Source organism: Pseudochaenichthys georgianus, chromosome 10 (assembly GCF_902827115.2).
Source record: "Pseudochaenichthys georgianus chromosome 10, fPseGeo1.2, whole genome shotgun sequence".
NCBI classification, from domain to species: Eukaryota; Metazoa; Chordata; class Actinopteri; order Perciformes; family Channichthyidae; genus Pseudochaenichthys; species Pseudochaenichthys georgianus.
The window spans coordinates 10,754,346-10,775,444 of NC_047512.1; the positions used below are offsets into that span (position 1 = coordinate 10,754,346).

A 21,099-nucleotide genomic window follows, 5' to 3' on the forward strand; every position below is an offset into this window, starting at 1 on the left:
GCGTACTGACAGCGCAGCGTCATACTTCCTGAATGAAAAGTGAACTTTAATATTAGACATAGGCTATGAAGAAGTTAAATTAAATATCCATGACTTAAACACTTTATCCAGGATAAAAGCCACAGAGCTGCACCTGCAAGGTGAATACAGCTGGTAACAGAACAAGTGTTTGAATGCGTACATTAACAGGTTTATGATATCACTGCCCCGTCTAAAACACGTTCTGACTTTAATTACATTTGACTAGAGTGTTTCGTCAACTTAATGTGTTGCTTAAAATAATACTTCTGCATACAGTGTGACACTGTGAGTGTTGCACGGCCAGATACGGCTCAGCTGACTCAGATAAGGAAATATATGATACATTATGAAGCAGGCCCGGTTCTACGGGGGTGCATAAGGGTGCATTGCACCCTCAGTTGAGTCGTTATGCACCCTCATTTGAAAAATGAAAAGTTAAAAAAATAAAATGAAAAGTGAAAAATATTACATTTTGCCTACTATTACTAACAATAGTAGTAATAATAATAATAAGAAGAATAATTTAGTTGAAATAAAATAAATTGTAATTGTGGTTGAATAGCATTGTCTGCTGCATTTATTTGATCAATTTAAACGGTAAGTAACGTTATTATGTCAGGTGCGTGTGACCTGTGCCGCTGCACATTCATCATCTGCAAGGTGCTTACACAGCAGTCAATGATGGATCAGAAAATGGTTAAAACAACCAGCCCTAATCGCCAGCATACACTGCATCTACTGCAGGTAATAACAGTTCAGATCATGGGGACATTACGTTACTGTCGTGGACACTAACGTCCTCCTGCCCGACTCGCCGGCTTTTCCCGCCTCGCCCACAGAGGCGGAGCAGCCACAGCCGTCTTCGTTGCACCAAACACCGCCCGCCACCCCTCGGTGGCCCGCAAGTGCCAGAGGACCTCTGCAAAACAGAGCCTGCCCAGGTATATTTAAAAAAGTACCCAACTCGCCTGTACAGTGGGGTGAGGCGCTCATTTTGCAGCTCATGGTTTCAAAACAGAGATTGGCTGGAATATTCATGTAAAAAAGATGCCATCTTCTGCTATGCATGTAGACATTTCGGTTCAAGTAAGTCAGATGCCTTCACCACAACTGGCTACAACACCTGGCACCATGCTCTTATAGGCTACGTGATAAGGGACTGGGAAGGCATAATCAAGCAAAGAGCACATAGATCCATAGATCTCTTAATGTTGCTCTCAAAGTGCACCAGATTGATGGTTTTAACTTCAATATTTAAAAAAAAATCTTCCCGGGGGAGCATGCCCCCGGACCCCCCCCAGAGGAGGTGAGGACCCCCATAGAGGGTGTTAGGTACACTCCCCACTTATAAAAATAGCACTTTACCACTGCACCCTCTCTAATCTCAGATGCACCCTTAGTCATTTTGTTCTGGAACCGGGCCTGTTATGAAGTGATATGCCGCGGACTGTACTTAATGTTACTCTGATCCGGTTACTTATGTCGTGGCAGATATTTAAGTAAGCTTTCTTAACGCTAATGTTATAATAGTCAGATTGCTCTGAAGATGGGAGGTGATATTCTATTAATGTTCACGTTCACAGTGTGGGTGATTTTTGCCGGCCGTCTTTCCTGCAACGGCAGCTTTTCTGTATTTCCTTTCTCCTGTAATATGACTTGATCGCTTTAAACTCCGCACACTGAGCTCTGATTGGTCAGCAGGCGGTGCTTTCACTGAGTTGAGCTCTTAGCCTGCAACCTAACCTGGTCCCGACCAGGTTAGCCGCTAAGCATAAGTTACCATGGAGATCTAGCCTGCTAAAAAGAGAACCAGCTTCATAGAACCGGAAAGCCGGAGTTTTCCCTGAATTTAGCCGGCTAAGCGAAAATCCTGCTTCGTAGTATACCCCCCAGGAGGGAAAGAAAAATCAGTCTAACTTCCAATCTACCCCGACCCTATGTGGTACAATACAAAATAAGCACATCATTTCTATTTTCTACTTAAAACTATGACATTTGAAAAAAAGGGCTGGTTACACGGGAGATTTTTTTTTTCACCCAATAGTTGCCCCAGAAATATATTAAGAGGACAGGTGCCTTCTGTTTTCTCTTTGCCATTTTGGTTGTTTATGTTTTTGTTGTACTCCACTCCATCACGAAAATGTAAAACCCAGAGAGATGGATTGCCCCCTCCTGCTTTTGTCATTCCTGCTGTTGAGATTATGTTGTCAGTCTTGGCAAAACTGCAGCTGTCAAACCAAGCCTCTACTTAATGCTGTCACTTGGTAAACCATAGCTGGTTGCACCCTTGTCACCCTCAAGGTCTTAATAACTAACTTGAGTTGATACTGCGAAAGATGAATAGCAGTGGTGCCAGGCAACCGACTCATGGGGCACCCTTATCTTTCAACTTGTCTTTCCCATTCTTATTTTGATTAGATTAAAAGTTATGTTCACCTCTAGGGAGGAAACTGCAGGCCTGAGCCATTGTGTGCACAGCTCTTTTTTTAATGCGCAAATGCTGCCAAGACGTTTCTCTGCTGGGGTGCTTAGTGGCTCAATTTGTGCTTGGGTCAAACATCATGCAAACTTGTAGACATTGGCAAGATGTGGCTAACATGTGTTTATTAAGCAGCAGGTTTGCCCTTGTCTGACTCCAGCAAAGAGTGCCTTTTTGTCTAGGGTTAGGGTTAACTATTCCCCTAACGTTTAACTATTCCATATTTTATTCCATTCTATTGTTATGTAAATACTGTTATATTTCACATATTTTTTATATTTTTTAATGTTATTATATCTTTCTTAAAATAGTTCTATCTGTATTTTAAATGTGTTGTTTTACTTGTATGTATGCACCATGACATCAAGTCAAATTCCTCGTACGTGTCAACCTACCTGGTAATAAACCTGTTTCTGATCCTAACCCTAATCCCCGATTCTGATTAACTATCACTTACTTGTTAGCTATGTCCCTACAGACCTTGTTTCCTTTTCTCACTCACATACTTTGATGCAAGTGATGTATGATATGATTAAGCATGTAATTAACAAACTGGACTAAGTTCAAACTCCAAGTAGCATTCATGACACATCACTGTGAGCAAATTAGTGCATGACATTAAACATCTTGTCCAGATCAGTGATTTGTGTTGTTTGGCTGCTTGTCAGCTGGCAGATGAAGGCTAAGCTTACTACTAAAGCAGTAGCATAAAGAAACTATAAATACAAGGAACTCAATGTAATCCAAGGCTTTTGCCCGTGGGACTTGTTTCAAAATGATATCTGTATGCCGTTTTCGTCCTATTTTGATCACAAGGACATTTAGTAAGCAATTAGACAGCTTCATTTCAAAGAGTTATGTAATCCTGCATTACAGCTTAAATGTATCCTTGATAGTGTTTCCATGTGTTTTTTCTAGAGGAGAAACAGATGTCCAAACTCAATAATCAAAACAAATTGAACAAAAAATCCACTTTGAAACGAAAACCATCAGACTCCAGCTGCTTAATTTAGTGGTTCCCTATCATATTAAGTCTTAATTGGTAGATTTATGTTCTTGACAAATTGCTCGGCATAGACAAATACTACATTACCAGGTAATTGTATAGTATTTATATCTGATGGTGAGCAATAATAGCTATTAGTTTTATTTTTTCATGGAAAGAAACAAGCATAATGAATGAATGCAGGTCAATAGTATTGTAATCTTAGAATATTACATGAGTAGATTTTTCAACCACCCATACTAGCCAACACAGGTAGAACATGCAATAACACAACTAAAGAGCCTTATATTGTGTCCAACAATTGTGCTCAAAACAGACACACAATGCTACATGATGATGTCAGTTGTGTTAGAGGGATGCTCGATCTGAGGCAATCCAAACTTATTTCTCCTGGTTGGATACCACATTGTATTTTCATACAAATGGATGAGAAGGGATTCATTATAATACAGATTAACACAATGTTCATTCAAAGAACAACACACCCCTGAGCAGCTCTCTAAGTATAAAACGCAAAAAAAGTCATGCTGTGTTAGCCGGAGAACTGCATTGACTGCGAGAGCATAGCTCTATTACCTTCAGTCTATTTATTCACAATTACAAGAGGGAGGCTTACTTAGCAAACACACCAGCAATGTAGGGTTATTGGATAGACTCCTGGAGGTCTTGTTGAATTACCAAAGTTAAAAATTGATCAAGATTTGTCAACCAAAATGGCTCTCTATCACACTCCACTGACCAAACCTGCTAGCAACATTGCATTTTTCTGAAAGTGAATTTGTGAATTGTTAACAAAATTACAATATATTCATGCCTGATTGCAGAATTGTAACTGATTTATTTTGACCGGATAAAGGTTGTTTGTACTTCTAAAGCTTGTTAAGAAAGGCAATGATGCAGCATGAAATCTGAGACGCCTCCATTTCACATGCGAGCACCCCATGAAACATCGCAGCTGATGAAGTGTGTTTCTGTGGAACATTGTAAAGATAATGCTGTTTATACGGCAATGTGCTTTTGCTCGAATTGCATTTAATTGAATGCAGGGGGGGGTTTCAAAGCAATTACTCTGAGATAAATGTAATAATTGAACAAATAGAAATTGCATTTCAAGATGAGCATTGAGGTGTCCGAGGAATTCACGCAGAGAGAGGGCTCCGACTTGCTTTAACGTCCAACCTGATGATTAATATCTTGATCATGCGGCCTACCTGCTCACTCGCTCAGATATTGTGCTGACAGCAGAAAGACGTGTGTGCCAGTTAAAGTAGTTTGTGCAACGCCAGTGCCAAAGCAATAATTTATTTTATTTATCTTACTTCTCTTGCTATTCATTGCTGCTGTTCATTACCCCCGTGACAGCCCGAGCTATGGCGTACATTGATATGTGGGGAAACGGGTTGTAAAGTGCAGGGGAATGTTCCAAGCTAGACATTTCCATTCATTGTAAAGAGAAATCCCATCACATTGTAGGTAAGGGAAAGGGAAGGATAAAAACAAACATGTTTCATGTCCTGCTGTATTGATTAAGGAATAATTATTGTCTGTAAACCACTAGCCTGACATGTATACATTTCAATGATTCAGTAAAGTCTTGAGTGATTCCCGTCAAAGTGGATGGATTTGGTTTCATTGGTAAAAGACATTGCATGTAAGTGAGTAACAGAAGTAAGTGAGCATCACTTGAAATGCTCTTATCTGATTTCATGCACATCTTCAGGAATGCCCACGGCTAAAATGCATTATCTGGATTTTAGGTTTGTGCTCATGAGAGGTGTTCTCACTGAACCTGAAAATGTAGTAACAAGATATTCAAGTCAGTATTCCAATGTCTACACTGGCTGTTGGTGAATTGAGTACGTATTTTAAAAGCAGACATTGAAAGGCTTGAGAAAAATTAACCTGCTCAGTTGTTTTGAAGTAAACATCAATGTATCTTGACTGCTGTTGGTTTATAATGCAGAGCAGCTGATTACATTCTGACCCTCATCACTCTGTCATTACACAGTGATTTATTGGGAAATAATCAATGTTCGCCAGTTGCTCGACAATCTCATTCTGTCAGCTGCACAGGGAACCATTACAAACGTGTATGGCGGATAATTACTCTATCTCATTTGCATACTGTAGAGCGACTCGTTCCCTCTTGTATGTTTGACCTGTTAGTAAAATCTGACCTCTGGTAAGAGATTAAACAATGCTTGCAAATATGGCTTTTGCTCCTTGTGACAAATAGGACAAAAATAATGAGGCTTTTTGGCACTGTCGAGTCAAATCCCTTTCCCCTGAAAATGAAGGCTTTTGGCAATAGTGTCTCAAACTGTATTTAAAAGGGGAGAAAAAGAAAATGGATAAATGAGAAAAGAAGCACGACTTGACCTCGTGTTGTGTCACTGCGACCGCTTGTTGTTTATCTTTGTGTATTTCGCAGGATTAAGTGCATTGTTTACAGGATTATCAGACGTCCACTTGTTTTATGAATGCAAACTATGGTAATTTGTCTGTCCAGTCAAAATGGAAGTGTAAAAACCGATTACCAGTTACTGTGGCTGACGGGGTGATGTCCATCCCCCAGTGGGATGCCAAGTAACACCAAGCTAGAAACCAAGCAAATGGAGCTCCCCCACCATTACAAGAGCCATTGTATACTCAGTATTCATATTGCAATTGCATCAAGTAGTACGCTTTAAAAAGTGTGATTTTCAGTCAATTGAGACATACTGTATATTACCGTTAGCATTCACTCACAAAAGTTAGTTCTCTTAATAGATGGTGTGGATAATAAACAGTCATAGGCTTTAGTGTAGACAGCAAGAGAAAAAGAAGTAGGCTGAACAATGACACATACATAAAAAGAGAGAGACAGGAAGCATTACTAATCTCAAGTGATGCATTTCACATGTATCTCTGTTCTTTATGCATATCTGTAGTTGTAACATGTGAGTGGGCATGGACGAGGGACACAAAGAGAAGAGGGAAGATAAAGACAGTGAATGTTGTCTGGCTTTGAACAAAGACGTGTCCCTCTGCAAACGGCTTGTTAGAGCTGCAGAGGATGAGTCAGAGAGCAGTCCGCTAACAGGAGCCCTTGTTGTTCGGAGTCCAGTCTGGTATCATCTTGTCAGCCTTGCTCAGTGCAAGCTAAAGAAAAAAAAAAGCTGCAGAGGAAGTCTTCTCCATGTTCTCATCTTGACATTTTCCTCTCCATTAAATCACCTAGAGGCATCGCATTAATTTCCTGTCCGGAGATAAAGTGAAACCATCAGTGTTAACTGAACTATCACCCAAATGATGTATGACCCTGCCTCTTTTTAAGATTTATTTTGATTAGGGCTGAACCCGAATAATCGACTATTCAGTTATTCGTTGGTTGGGTAAGTACCAGGTTTTAAATTTAGCAATTTAAATTATCCTAATGTTTTATAAAAACCAATGCGATAACATTGTGCATAAAACATGCCAAACCTTTTTAAAAAAATGTTATACATACGACAATATTGTAGAATAAGATCATCATTAAAAATGAACAGCTTTTATTTAAACCAAAAGACACCTAATTCATCGCTTAGAGATTTCTGGCTGACTCATTCCCGAGTCGTATCATGGAGCCAACAGCCAGAGCCACGGTTGCTTGTGTAGGAAAGTTTAAAATAAATTGGCATATACAAGGATGTTTTTGATTGCTTTTAAACACACAAATACATATACATTTCAAGTGAACATATCTATACTAGCCATATAAGTAAAAGGCCTGACGTTTGCCGTAAAATCAGCCCTGATTTTAAGTGGCGAAACTTTGATGCGCTGGGGGGGGGGGAGCCTCGCTGATGCAGCACCCCCCCTTCCCGCGTCCATGGGCTGTGATCAGATGAAAGCAGCAACAACTTCATCATCTGTTCAGCCCAAAGCCATAGCTGTTACTGGAGCATGAAGTGGGTTAGGGAGACAGAGAGGCCCTGCTTCAGCAACCCAGAATTAATACAGTAATAACTTTAGTTTGTATTTATCTCAGTAAAGTTGTTTTAAAGAAATCACAATACACGACTAACACTCTCAATACGTCATAGTTAGACCTGTGACAAGTAGCATGATATTAGAAGGTTAAGAATACAATAGTGAGGAGACTCCAGAGAGACGATGATCACTTTCTGTTCATTGTTTTGGCTGATGTGTGGCCTTTCTGTATTTTATTACAGTGCAGCACACAATGGTTTGTAATGCTCTGAACAAATCAGAATGAAGTTTAAAAGTATAATTATAAATGTTTGTAGGTTTTTAGGAAAAAGTGAGAGGAGCTTTACAATGAAAGGAGGGTTCCATCTTGTCCTCTTTAAAGAAAATCCTCATTCAATACCATAGCTCATAAATCCTCCTCAGAAAAGTGCGTCTCAAAGCTGACAGAATGTCTCTTTAAACTGCTCCCTAACAGGTAGAACATTACAGGTGTTAAATCATTTTACTACCAGTACTGGAGTGCCACAAGGTTCTAAAACTGGTCTACTTGTATCGAGAATATATGTTAATATTAGTCCTTACACTATTTTATCATCCATTTAATGTTCCTTTTATATCCATATTTTCTCCAATTGCCATCCTAATCTGAACATAATACCCCAACCCTTTTGTTAAATTATTCTAATACTTTGAAATAACTGTTGAGTAGAATAAAGGATCCAGATGCAGACATTCTTCGAAAAAATTATATATGTACACACAAGTTATTCTGCAGTATTTAAATTATGCAAAATGTCTTATTGATTATTTATTGCAAACAACACAATCGGTAATCTGTGTGTATAAAGCACATTATGCGTAAGTTAAATACACACAGTACTGCATGTAGTGCTTATGGTACACAGTATGCAAAGGACCGTATGCCATGTGTGTTTTATGCATTAGAAAAGAATAATAGTTTATAAAATAAATATACCAATAGCATGGAAAGCCCACGTCTGGATGTCTACATTTCCATCACATGTGGATCAATTGTGAGGCCCCACTAAGGCTTTTCAGTGGCCACGTGTGTCACAGATTGCAGGCCGTTAATATTTCAGTGCAGTGGAGCTGCATTTGGCGACAGCCGAGGAGTTGGGTCAGGTTAACAGGGCTGTTGCGTGCCAGTGCCCAGGAGAGTCTTCAATATTTGATTGCCTTTTTCTTCGTGGGCTTCCTCGTCTTTGAATGCACTTTAGAATGGATCCCCATGCTCTTCAGAATGAAGCCTTAACCGAACATGTCTTAAACATTATTTTCACTTTGTTTTAGATATATTTTGCCTACAATTATTTATGTTATGCTGTGTTATCAAAGGGGGATCTCTGAAAGCTGTTATTACTGCCGTGATTAATTTAATTACAAGACGAAACTTGCTACAAAATGCATGAGCTAGTGTATATTCTATTACTTTTATCACCATTAATATTACATTACATTATTACTTGTATTATTCCAGTGTAATTTATGAATGTTTTTTAAGTTACACAAGGCGCTTTACACATTGCCTGCTCCCATGACAGGTACAGAGGATGTTGCAGCTGGATAATGTAATCACAATAAACTTCAAATTACCCATCTTTTCTGTCTGTCAACCAAATGCTACCAAAGAGCAGACCACTTTGTCTTGGACTCAATTTCACCTTAAAAACGACTTATTTACTGCTATTTCCTAGTAGTCTCTCGACGCTATAATATAAGCCGCATATCATCCGTTGGAAAAAACCCAAAGTGACAGCTCGCATCATTGATGGTGACCTTTAAGACATAGCAGCTAAATAATATTCTTTTTTAAAAGGGTAGAAGCTATCAATTTGATTTAAACAAGCCAGTCCACACGACCCACCATTTTTTGCAGGCTTCGGAAAAAAGGATAATCTTAGATTTGAGATCCATTTTATGATGATTGTCAAGTTACATAAATATTTAACTAAACATAACTAACAATAAGAGAACAGAATACAAATAGTTGTAATGGGATACCCATCTGAAAACTTTATAGATGAATCTATGCATGTCTACTAGGGGTGTTGAAAATAATCGTTTCTACGATGCATTGCGATGCGGACGTGGACGATTCGGTCTCGATGCAGTGACGGAAGATAATCGGTTATAGAGTAGTAACGTTGCTTCCTGATTTTCCGGCCGCGGCTTTACTATAACGTTTTTTCTGTCACTTTAATATCAAATCGGTCGGTGACGCAGAGATCAGGGAACATACGTGACAGCGGCACAGCAACACCGAACACGGAGCAGTCTGCTTTATCCACCAACACAAGAACACCAGTCCAGAACCCACAGCAGAAGGACCCGCTCTGAATCACTCCGTGTTGCTGCGGCTCAGAGACACAGACAGGGATTTATGTTTTTCAAAAATAATCGCGTTACAATCATGTCAGGTTTTTGGTGTATTTAATTAAGTCTTGGATTGCAGAGTATGAATGTCCTCTAGCAATTTTCAGATGATATATACGTGTGTAAAGTTTGTGAAGGCAGGAGGAAAAAAGCTTCCGCGATCACCGTCTCCTCTCCGTTCCTCCAAGCCCCGCCCCCTCCCTGAAAATAATGAGTGACATGCTTATAGTGACCCGATAGAAACTTTATTATTCACTTAATCACTGAGATATAATGAAGCTAATTTTATCTTTCATTCATTGGATTTATGTAACAGTAAAACAGAGAATGTAAGTGTGCACCCACATGCAGTATTTTAGTTTGTATATGCTGTTGTAAATACTCCTGTTGTCTGCTGTGTTCAGACTCACGTCCTGTGTGTGATGCCTCATTCAGGACATTCAGTGTCCTTTCTTAACAGAAGGCCGTGGCTAGAAGCTGCAGCTAGACTGCAGAAGCATTAGCTTTTTGTTTTTGAGGATGGAACAACTTCACACACGGAGGCTAGACCTATACAATTCATTTATTTTGGTTTATAAATTAATGTCAAGACATTTATGTTATTGATTTCTGAAGCACTTTCTAAATAATAAAAAGAGAGTTCATATGTATTGACTGCATGTATGCATTGATGAAAAATAAGCCATGTGCAGTAATATAGAAAATTGAGGATGCAACGCATTGGTATGAATCGAGATGCACCGGGATGCACCGGGATATCGAACCGAATCGAATCGTTGACAGGATAATCGTAATCGAATCGAATCGTGAGACCAGTGAAGATGCACAGCCCTAATGTCTACTGGTTTATTAAACACCTCTTTAATGAAAAGGTATGTGCTAATGGTAATCATATGTTCTGCCAAGAATTGTTAGAGGATAAGCCATCACAAAGGGCAATAGTGTCACAGGTAATATGTCAAACAGCTATGGTAGGCTTTTTCATTGTGTAACCTCTGCTGCTGCTGTTAAGATTTAATTCAATCATATGTGATGTGCATACTCTGGGTTTCTATTTGATCCGGCACCTGCAGCAAACGGTTTTTCAGTCATTGAGCTATGATGTATTTAAGCCGTTATAATTTCATCAATCAATCAATCAATAGTGACAGAAGTATCAGGCTTGTATTAAGCACTACAAATTAGAAACAAATACTTGAGGAGGAAAACCATATTTATTATAAACCTATAATTTAGAAAAAGCTGTTGTGATACCTTAAAATATACCTTCTCTGTAAAATGGAGCCCATTAAATTGGTAGAGGAGTAAGCAGCTCAGGATCCCTGGAGAGGAGATAGTGGTAATGGAGGACTGACGGCAGGTGAATTATGGCACGTCATTCTCAGCTAATTCTCACAGGACACTCCGAGATAATAGTGGTGATGGATTAGGAGGTGGGCCGTGGAATTTCTGCACTGTAAGACAGAATGGCAGGTTCAACAATGACATTTAGATATCAGCATTGGTCAGCAAGGAAGTTGGATCAGGTTGACATTGTGTTACAACATGGTAGAATTGTAATGAAATATGTATTGTTTTAAGCCCCGACAACATTGGGCGGATCAAGATTTTTGTGGCAAATATGGCACATAGGGGAGAAAACAGGTAGTAGAAACAACTTTTTGGTACAAAAAATAACATCCAGGAAGGACAGTTATATCCATAATTGTATTGTCTGATTAAAAAATTCTACCAACCTTATATTTTGCTGAGTCTGCCAGCTTATGTCTGAAATATTTCCTTTGGCTGCAGTTTCTCCTGTCTGATATAATGGTGTATACATTACCTAAATTAAACTTTCTTTTTAATGCATTAGGCTTCCAATGGAATGGCTGTATGAATCAAATACATCTTTCATGCTAGGAATAAGGAAAGAGGGTATTTCACCTGTTCAATTCAAATTGTAACATTTACTATTAGATGTGCTTCTTTGCTGTGCATGTGAATGCCATTTTCCAAAGCGTTGGCTAGTCGATCAAATACATGGGTAAGGAAGTCATCATTAATCATCATTACTGTTATTATTGGGCACATATCTCCACAGGTTGGATTACAAAGAACTGTATATGCTTCACTGCGCCCTTTAAAGCAATGCCTGTGAGTACAGAGGCCGGGCATCCTCTAAGACTTAGTGCTATTAAACATGTTTATCAGCGACATGTCTGATCAGAGTCGCATAAATTCTCACCAAAGAGCCATTTGTCCTGGGCATTCTTTGTTATCCTATCAGAGCAATGTCGCACAGCAACTTGTCTCCCAGGATGCAGTCCGGGTGGTGGGAGATGAAGAAGGAGGAGGAAGTGACAAGAGTGTTGGCCTAAATTGCTATCGATTCAGTTGTTTGAACCTTTTTCTCCAGGAGGATAAGAGTCTACGGGGAGCTGTGGCGGAGGTTTAAAGGAAAGAAGTGCCACCCTGTCTTAAAGGGATGTCTGTCGCATCCCGTCATTCCTCCTCAATTGTCCAGTAAGTGGGAAATCGAAAAGTGAAACATCTGGGGGGTTCCTGCTAAATGTTGAGGCAGCTATCAACTCATCATATCAAGCACTGTTTTCAGGGGTTGCTGGAGAAATTCAGTTTATGTTCTACTCTGTTTTACTATCATACTTAAGCCCATTTGTTATGAAGAAATCATTTTCCATAATACATTCCGCTATCCACTCAGTTACCGCGAACAATCTGCACTGTCTGTGAATCTGGTTGGGGATAAAAGTTGAAAGCTATTGATCTCTAAATAATGCACCCCATAATGTTTTTCCACACATATTGATACAAATACAACTTGAAGCTCACTTCCTGTTATAAAAGTTATTGACAGAGAGCCTTTGCACTGCCTGCAGACATTGGAAAGAAATCCTATAATGGATAATGTCCTTTGATCGATACAGATGCCTTATAGTTTCTAACAAAGGAAGATCAGTGGAACTACACTGTAGAAAGCAATGGTGCATTGATTTATATATGAGACAACAAACACCAAACAGCTGGTGTATTAGTTTGAGTAGAAATATATACATTTAAGCAAGAAGAAGTAGTTTTAGGTGACCAAACATGCATAGGAGGTTTAAAAGGCTTTGTTTTGTTTCAATCACTTCCTCCCAGAGCTAAAACAAATTGTCCAAAAAAGCATTCGAATCCACACTCACAGTTTGTGGACTTGAAAAAACCTAGAGCTCAGATAGATCACCTATTTGTTTTGTCCGACTGGGAGTTTGTTACCATAACAATGGATGCTTCTGAAAGACCGGTACCCTGCGTGAAAGGGATACTACGCTGCAAAATGGCTCCTTTGAGCTCATTACAAAGATACACATGGCGGTACACACCATCCGTCATCCCTTATTTAATAATAGCGGGAATGAAAGTCGGTAGCAGCTGGTGTGCAAACGTCATACTCATTTCACTCTTTCATGCCTTTGTCCTTGCCTTTCACTCCCCTACCTGTATCCGTCACTCTCTGTCTTTCGCTGCATCAATAACATTTGAGGAATCACAAAGATTTCTTAGCATGTCTGAGGAAGGTTTCCATCAACTTGAGGCCATTTGCATTTCTTAAACTAGACAAGCTCAATGCATTATGCAACACTGGCAATGAATTCTGCATACATCCACGAGTTGAGCATATCTTTGAGAATCTAATATTTAATGCATTTGTGTTTCTCGGTATTAGCTTCCAGGCAGAAGAAACAGGCGGTTCTTGTGTGGAAAGCTGACAATTACCGCAGTAAATATTTTTCAGACAACCTTTAATCTTTGTATGGAGAACATTCGAATAATTTCGTGTTTGAGAATATCAGACTTTAATGTGCAGTGAACTCTACTGCAGCTATGTGTTCAGTGGCCACCTGGTGTTTCTCCTCAGCCTATTTAAGAAGAAGACAGCATGCTGTGTTCTGTAAAGGAGCCTCAATGGAGAATACTGATCAAGTTGTACTCTCATGTCGGTGTGAGTGAGCCAGGCGAGTCGTTCCAACCTCCCTCATCACAAGTGAAAGTGCTCGGAGGAGGGTTTATTTAGCGGTAACCCGAAGCACCATTACTGATAAATGTGGCTGCTCCAGTCTTAGTATCAGCACTGTTGTAGCCTGTGAACATGAAGTAGGTTGATTGAGCTGTAACAACTGGTGAGTGGTGGAATAGGAATGGACATGCTTGGAGATTCGGCATTAGTTTCAAAAAGGGTGCGATTTTGTATTTTAATGAGACTGATGTTCTGAAAAAATGACAAATTACTAATTCAAATCCAAGTAGGATCCAGCAGACACACCTCTTTAGCTTTGACTCTATCGGAGCACCCATACAAAAACGTTTTACATGTAGGTGTAAAACTACAAACGCATTGACATGAATCTTTATGAGTGTCTCTCTCTTCGGGCCAGAGTCAGGGTATTGATGCTGGATTTGATCACTAATTATTGCAACCCATTATGGGCCAGGAGTTCTTCTCCCTCTACCCTGATAGAGGTGACACACTGCATCACTGATAGGGCAACTTTCAAACTGTTTTCGACTGATTGTTCACTCTTCCCCAAAAGCACAGGACAATAATTGGCCCGAGCAGCTCCACTCTCTTTCATTCACTTCCTGTCAAACCCTTTTCTGTTACTCTTTCTCTTCCAGCCTCTCACCACAACAAAAGCTCAGTCAATCTCTATTGCTCGCATTCAGACAATCATGTACTCCTAGAAGAGGGCATATAGTCATATTGTATTTAGTTATTGTCATATACTTGTTGGAACAGCTTTGTACAGAAAATCACCTGCTCATTTCACTATATAACAGTTTTATTTCCCCAATTGGTGGCGCAGGATGCTGAGCATATTGCCGTCTCCACCGTATCAGGAACATAGATAATGTGTTTGAAGGCGCCGCCATGACGTAAGTCAAAAAAAAAAAAGCATTGTTGTCTTGGGGACAATAATACACGCAACCTCAGAAAAGTTGTCTTCATTTAATCTCCATCAGCCCACAATAAAACTAGTGAAGTTAAAAGTTGCATATCTACTACTAAATAGGTAACATCTTCTGGTGATGTCAAAATCTATCAGAGATTTCCTTTGAACTTTATAACACATTTCAGCTGGATAGATCTGTGGTGTCAGATAAGAAAAACAAGCCTTCTCATAGCACTCAGTGTGTTGAGTTGTTTAAAAGAAAAAAACATTAGTTTTTTTGGCTACAGTAGGACCTACACATGAAACATTCGTGGACATGAGCTAAATATGTTTTTGGAACATAGAAAAGACCTTGAGCAGTGGTAGCCTGCAGCACAGGATCTTGTTGTATTATCGTGTGCCCTTCAAGCCCTACCGCATATTTGACATGTATTTTGTTGTACGGTACAATACTATCTACGATATATTCCCAGTAAAGACATGTGTTCTGGAATCTTTCAATCATGCAGTACCACAGAAGATCAAAACCATACATAACGTAAACAAACTAAAAGATAAAATACTATAACACAAATTGCAATTTCTCCCGCAAACTTCCCCCTGCCTGAAATGCCGAGACTCATTTTATTAGATATCACTTGTTAGACGCTTTTATCCAAAGCGACTTACATACCCAGTACAGGTTTGAACCTGTGACCCCCTGATCCGAACACCAACGCACAATCCACTGCACCACACGCCTCCCTCATTTCTTTACTTCAATAAAATAGAGACATCACTACGTAACACTCGCGTTTCTTTTGGCTAGCACTCGAACATATTGTACGTGATAGCCTAGGGGCAGGACATCTCTAAGCAGTAGACGCAATAGAACCGGCCAACTAACCAATCAGAGCAGACTGGGCTCTGGGTTCAGACAGAGGGTGAAAAGAGGTGCTGCAGCACAGGCAGGATGAGAAGAATAACGCATGAGGCACAGAATACCATTATGAACCTGAACAGCTGCATAACAAGGCCCCTTTAAAGTTGAATATAGACATACAATATATAATGCTGTTAATATATGTACACTTAAACACCTCACCTCAGACACTTCTATTTAAGTGTACCCTCACACCCACTTTGTACCTTGATGTATTTTCTAACACATTCAGTGGTAGACTGTGAAAGAAAGTACAACCAATCAGCCCAAATATCAAAGACAGCACATGATGCGTAGGAGCAGTGTGACACCCTCTCTGATTTATAATTCAGATAATATGAGATTAAAAAAAAGGGAGAGAGAGAGAGAGAGAAAAAAAGTTGGATAACTTGTTTAATTATTCATACAGCTGAAATAATTATTCCCATAATATTGTCACTCTCTGGAGAAGCGTCATTCAAATGAGCAAGAGATAACCATGTGGTTTAATTCTGTCTGTGAGTATTTAGGATGTGTATCTATTTAATGTTTTATGCTACCTGGTTAGGCATGAAAGACACTGTCTGAAAGTTATATCAGACATGTATTTATTTGGGTGAAATGTATAATAATAATAATAATAAAACATTAATGTAAGTATATGTAGTGTTACCTGCTGTTATTGTCATTTTCTTTTGATTAAAGAATTGAGAATATACAGTTTGTGCTCAAAATATGGAATGCAATGAATTATCGATGCTATTTGGTATCATTATCCCTCTGGAAACTGTGTTAGGCAAGACTTTAGCGAATATAAAATGCTTAAAGCATGTCTGCCTTAACAAGGAGCAAACTTGAAATGTATTTATCTTCCCCGGCAGACACTGTTTCCTTCCAATTTCTCTATGAATTGTTGGCATTGTTAAAAGTGTCACGGTTTCACATTAAACGTGTGTTGTTGGTTTCGTAAATGTCTGGTATCTAACTGTTCATGTGTTACAGTATACACACTAAGCATTCATTTCTGTTTATCCAAACCTTTCTCCTAAAAATAACATTTGCATACTGCTAATTTGTAAGAGCTTAAATTGTTCTTTTTTTTTATCATAATGTGGAAACATTGTAATGAACATCTGCTAAATCAAATAAAATAATTGAAATGGAAAAACGTGTTGTACGCCTATCAAGCACCCAACCACCTTCCCAAAAGTTCCAAGTGCATATTTTGACTTAAATATGTTGCCAACAAAACATAATCCAGGCAGCAATCAAGAGGTTCTTGGCATAATACATGCGTGTTTGTACAAACATAAATTCTGGAAGCCATGGTGGGGTTTTTCTATGACTAACTTGCAAAATAAGCCTTGGCATTTTGCTTTAAATAATTCACTAAATTTAAAAGACACATTAAAGATGAAGAAAAAAAGGCTGCAGTTAAGTTATAGGGCGAATCTGTTAGTTTATGTAAATGTTTTCCAATTCTGAATACTTTGACAAGTAATGCAGTCTTGCTCTTCCTTTAGCCTTTTAGGTTATTTTGAGTTCTGGCTCCAACAGATGGCCCTCTACGGTCTGGTTCAGTCAAAAGGGAGACAGCCTTTTCCCCCTATCTTTCTTTCGGGGCAAAAGGGACTTTTTTCGCTTCCCAAGGGCTACAGCACACTCCCCTGCCAATCAAGAATCAATGATTGAATTAGTGCCAGGTCCGCTAGCTGGTGCTTCCGCTGAACGACAGACCGATCCAGATAGAGATTAGGCGAGTGTGAAGTTCACCCTCCTTCAGAACTCCTCACATGCATCTCTTTCTCCCGAGCTCTCAAAGGCACCTCAGATGAAGAGAGCTTTTGCCTGACAGGCCCTGAATCGTCCAGCATGTGCAGAATGCAAAGTAGGCGGATGCCCATCTCTGCCTTCCCATCTCTCTAGGATGCAGTAGCGGTTCTCGTGCAATTTCTTAAGAGCTCTCAGAGTTTCCAAGATAAGACTTCACACACGATGTAGCCTATAGCACAACGATGGTGAGGAATTGCATAGCACAGCTGCTGTACGATAACAACATGTACCTTTTCCCTTGGTCTCTGCAATTTCCACAAATTCCAACTGACAGTGGTATTAACCTTTTGGTTTGCTTTAATTAAATAGGGTTGAACAGATAATCCATATTGCTCTTGTTCCCGGTCAAATAACCTTGTGTGTATTACTGTTCACATGCACATCCCGAACCGTTTCTCCACTCCCGCCTGAAGGAGATCTTACAGATATTTAAATCCAGCGGGTCCAATGTCACACAGCCAAGTGTTGGGTAGATATCATGCTGGGGAAGCACAAGAGAACCACCTTAGAGAGCAAAGCAACAAAACACCCTTCTGGATTGACAAACAATTTAGGGAGCGTCACTTCAATAATCCACAATGCTTTCCCTGTTCATTGCCATTCCTCAAAACAAAAACAGAGGCTTCTCATAAATGTCCAATGGTTCAGCAATGATTTACAAGACAAAGCGAGCCCGATAAAGATGCCGTGTCAAAGACCTTGTGTAAGCTGTTCGGGAAAGGGAGGTGCTTTATTTGACTTTGTCTGGGGAGTTTTACAATCCCCATGTTGGCCAGAAGCCTACAGTGCACTGAGGGAAAACGTTTCCATTACAGAAGATGATTAACACATCACAAGCGTCATTTCAGAATTCAAGCATTTTCTCCAAACAATTTTTTTTCAGTTCATCTTGCTTAAAATGGTAATAGAAACCGGCGTCTGAATGACATGCTCACATTATCCCAACAAATAAACGTAAAGAAAAGCTATCCTGATTTAAAATATGACACATCTACTGGATCTAGGATATGTCTGTCTTTGTAAATATGTGTGGTTAAGTTCTAGACCTTTCCTACTCATTAAAGACCAATTCTATTCACAGGTGGTGATACAGTAAACTAGCTCAAGGATTTAACGGAACAGTAGAAAAAGTAATAATCCACTATCATTTTTTTTAATTCCTAAAGCTATAATTTGTGGGACCTTTTTTATGAATGTTTAAGGAAGCCTTTTGACTTTATGTCTTCCTAGATGCAACTCAATTTGAAAAAGTATGGTGGAATTGTATAACTGCAATGTATAAAAAACTAAGCACAGGTATCAAAACTCATCTTTTAATGTGTAATTCCTAAATGAACGATGTCTATTAAAAACGTGTATGTTCTTGGGATGAATATTTATGGATGGTCTCATTAAGCAGAGAAGACCCTCAGCTTTCTTCCAAAATACTAACATGATTCTGGCATATATTTAACTGCACCAGACTGTGTTGTAACGTTATAAAATACAAAAGGATGATAGAGCCATCCAACACAACGCTTAATGCTTTACATGCTAATGATAACACAGACAGCTGGACTGGAACTGCCATCATTTGCCATTCAAAAAATGGCGAAGGATAATCACATTTTATGCCATCAGCTGTTGGTAATGTGATACTGGCCGGAGTCCCATTATCATCATAGTTATCATCGACCACTGCTGTGCAATACAAACACAGTCCTCGCGTCTGCCTGAGAGTTATACTGTGAGCCAGGATAGAAAGAGACAAACACATGATGATACGTTTCCAGGGTTTTTATTGGAAGCTTTGTAGGTCTTCTGAATAATCAGATGTCTCAGGGCCACAGCATTACATCCCAAGACAAAAAGTATGATGAAAACATTTCACATTTGCAAAATAAAGAAAGATGTTATTAGACTTTTAAAGGTAGACACAATGAAACACCTGTGTACCACTTGGGATGCGATCGTTCGGAGCTTTCTTGTATAATATGGGTAGAAGAAACAAAAGCTAACACACAGCACAGACTGTCAAACAGACTCTGTCAGACATATTGCACTGAAGAAAGGTCTTTCTATCATCTGCTACGACTTACTACAGTAACACTTTCTTTCAGAGTAATACACATTGCTACAAAGTCTTAATTTATTCTCTCGTTTTTAATAGAAAATATGTTCAATGTTCTTATATTGTGACATCCTGACATTCAGCAATTGTTACCACATCTGGTTTCGGGGTTTGAGTCTGAATTCAAAAGCCATTTTTCGTGTAATGCTTTGGGGGAATTAATTTTTTGAAGCAATTCTACGATCGAACTACTTTAATTGAAATATGTTCATTAGCACCAAACCTCTACTGACCTTCAATCCTTTCTATCGAGAGGGATGCTTTAATGTTTCATGTTCGATGAGGAAAACATACAGTACAGCCGTGCCTGCAATGATAGGGGACTTGCTCAGGGGAGGCAAATAATCTGCTGAACTAATCCGTTTCTATACCTGGTATGATGGAGTTATACTCACCAGAGATTCTCAGAGCTCAGCTGCCGTGTAATGTGAGCAGATACTATGACAGCTGTTAAGGCTCTGCCCCTCTGAAAGTAATCACGTACAAATCAATATCGTAATCTGTCTAAAGAAAGAAGATTTATGCTTTCAGTTTTGATGAAAAACGTATCAATATCAATCTAAAAAACATGCACACAGACTAACATTCAATAATGGGTTGTTGACTATTTGACATTCCTCGCCAAATGTATCTTAAAAGCTTTCAGCCTGTAATTGAAACTGTTCTGTCAAGAAATGTCACCCTCCACAACATTTTGTTGTCAATACCAATTCCAGTCAAATTCTTAATACCCAGTTCGATACATGGGAAATAACCACAAAAATAAGTACTATATACTTTAACATTCACTCATTGCCTACTTCTGCCGTGTGGTATTTCATAATTTGTTAATCATACTAAACTCTCTAATATCTATTTGATTTTGCTGTAAGAACACTGTATTTAAACAACTGTATTTATTTTTATTTGTTGCCAAAAACCTTGATGTTTCCACGATTACTTGAACACTTCATGATAACACTATTATTGACCCTAGCCCAATACAAAGTGTTACTGTAAAGACCTTGAACTCTCATAACTCATTGCAACCTCTGCTAACATTACCTGGTGTCTCAGTTCTTTTTAGCTTGGCAGGACCGTAGTGACTGAGCAGCTTCGTTCAACAAGGCTCTGTTCTTCAAACACAATTCCTCACCAATCACCTGGACGATGGGGCAGCATTTCATCTCGAGATCCCATCGATGCAGTACTTTCGATAAAACCTAGTACCTTCACGTCTTGTACTGTAGCTTCGACTTGGTGCCGTATTGGACATGCTTTCTGTCACCGTTTGTGTTGTTTTGTGTTTAAATATGAAAAGGTAATTCATTCCAAATATTTCAAGGGATAATATAGACTAGCTTTATTTTCAGTGTTGAGCTAATACAACAACCATCAATGAGAAATCCATTTTCCAGACAAGAGTTTCATAGACTGCTTTGTGCGCGGAGAGTAACGGCTTTATTTCGGGCTCGGTGTGTACTTTTG

The 21,099-nt window shown here is 39.2% G+C and overlaps 1 protein-coding gene across 6 annotated transcripts in view; it reads left to right on the forward strand.

The window, feature by feature from the left end:
• The window catches only part of lingo2 (leucine rich repeat and Ig domain containing 2), a 240,796-nt gene that overhangs the window by 167,800 nt on the left and 51,897 nt on the right, over positions 1–21,099 (forward strand). The window contains exon 5 of one of the 6 annotated variants that reach the window (XM_071204598.1): positions 12,253–12,359. The exons of the other annotated variants lie outside the window; for them this stretch is intronic. The gene's annotated coding sequence lies outside the window, so the exon portion shown is untranslated. The remainder of the gene's footprint in view (positions 1–12,252; positions 12,360–21,099) is intronic. 6 annotated transcript variants of the gene reach the window in all.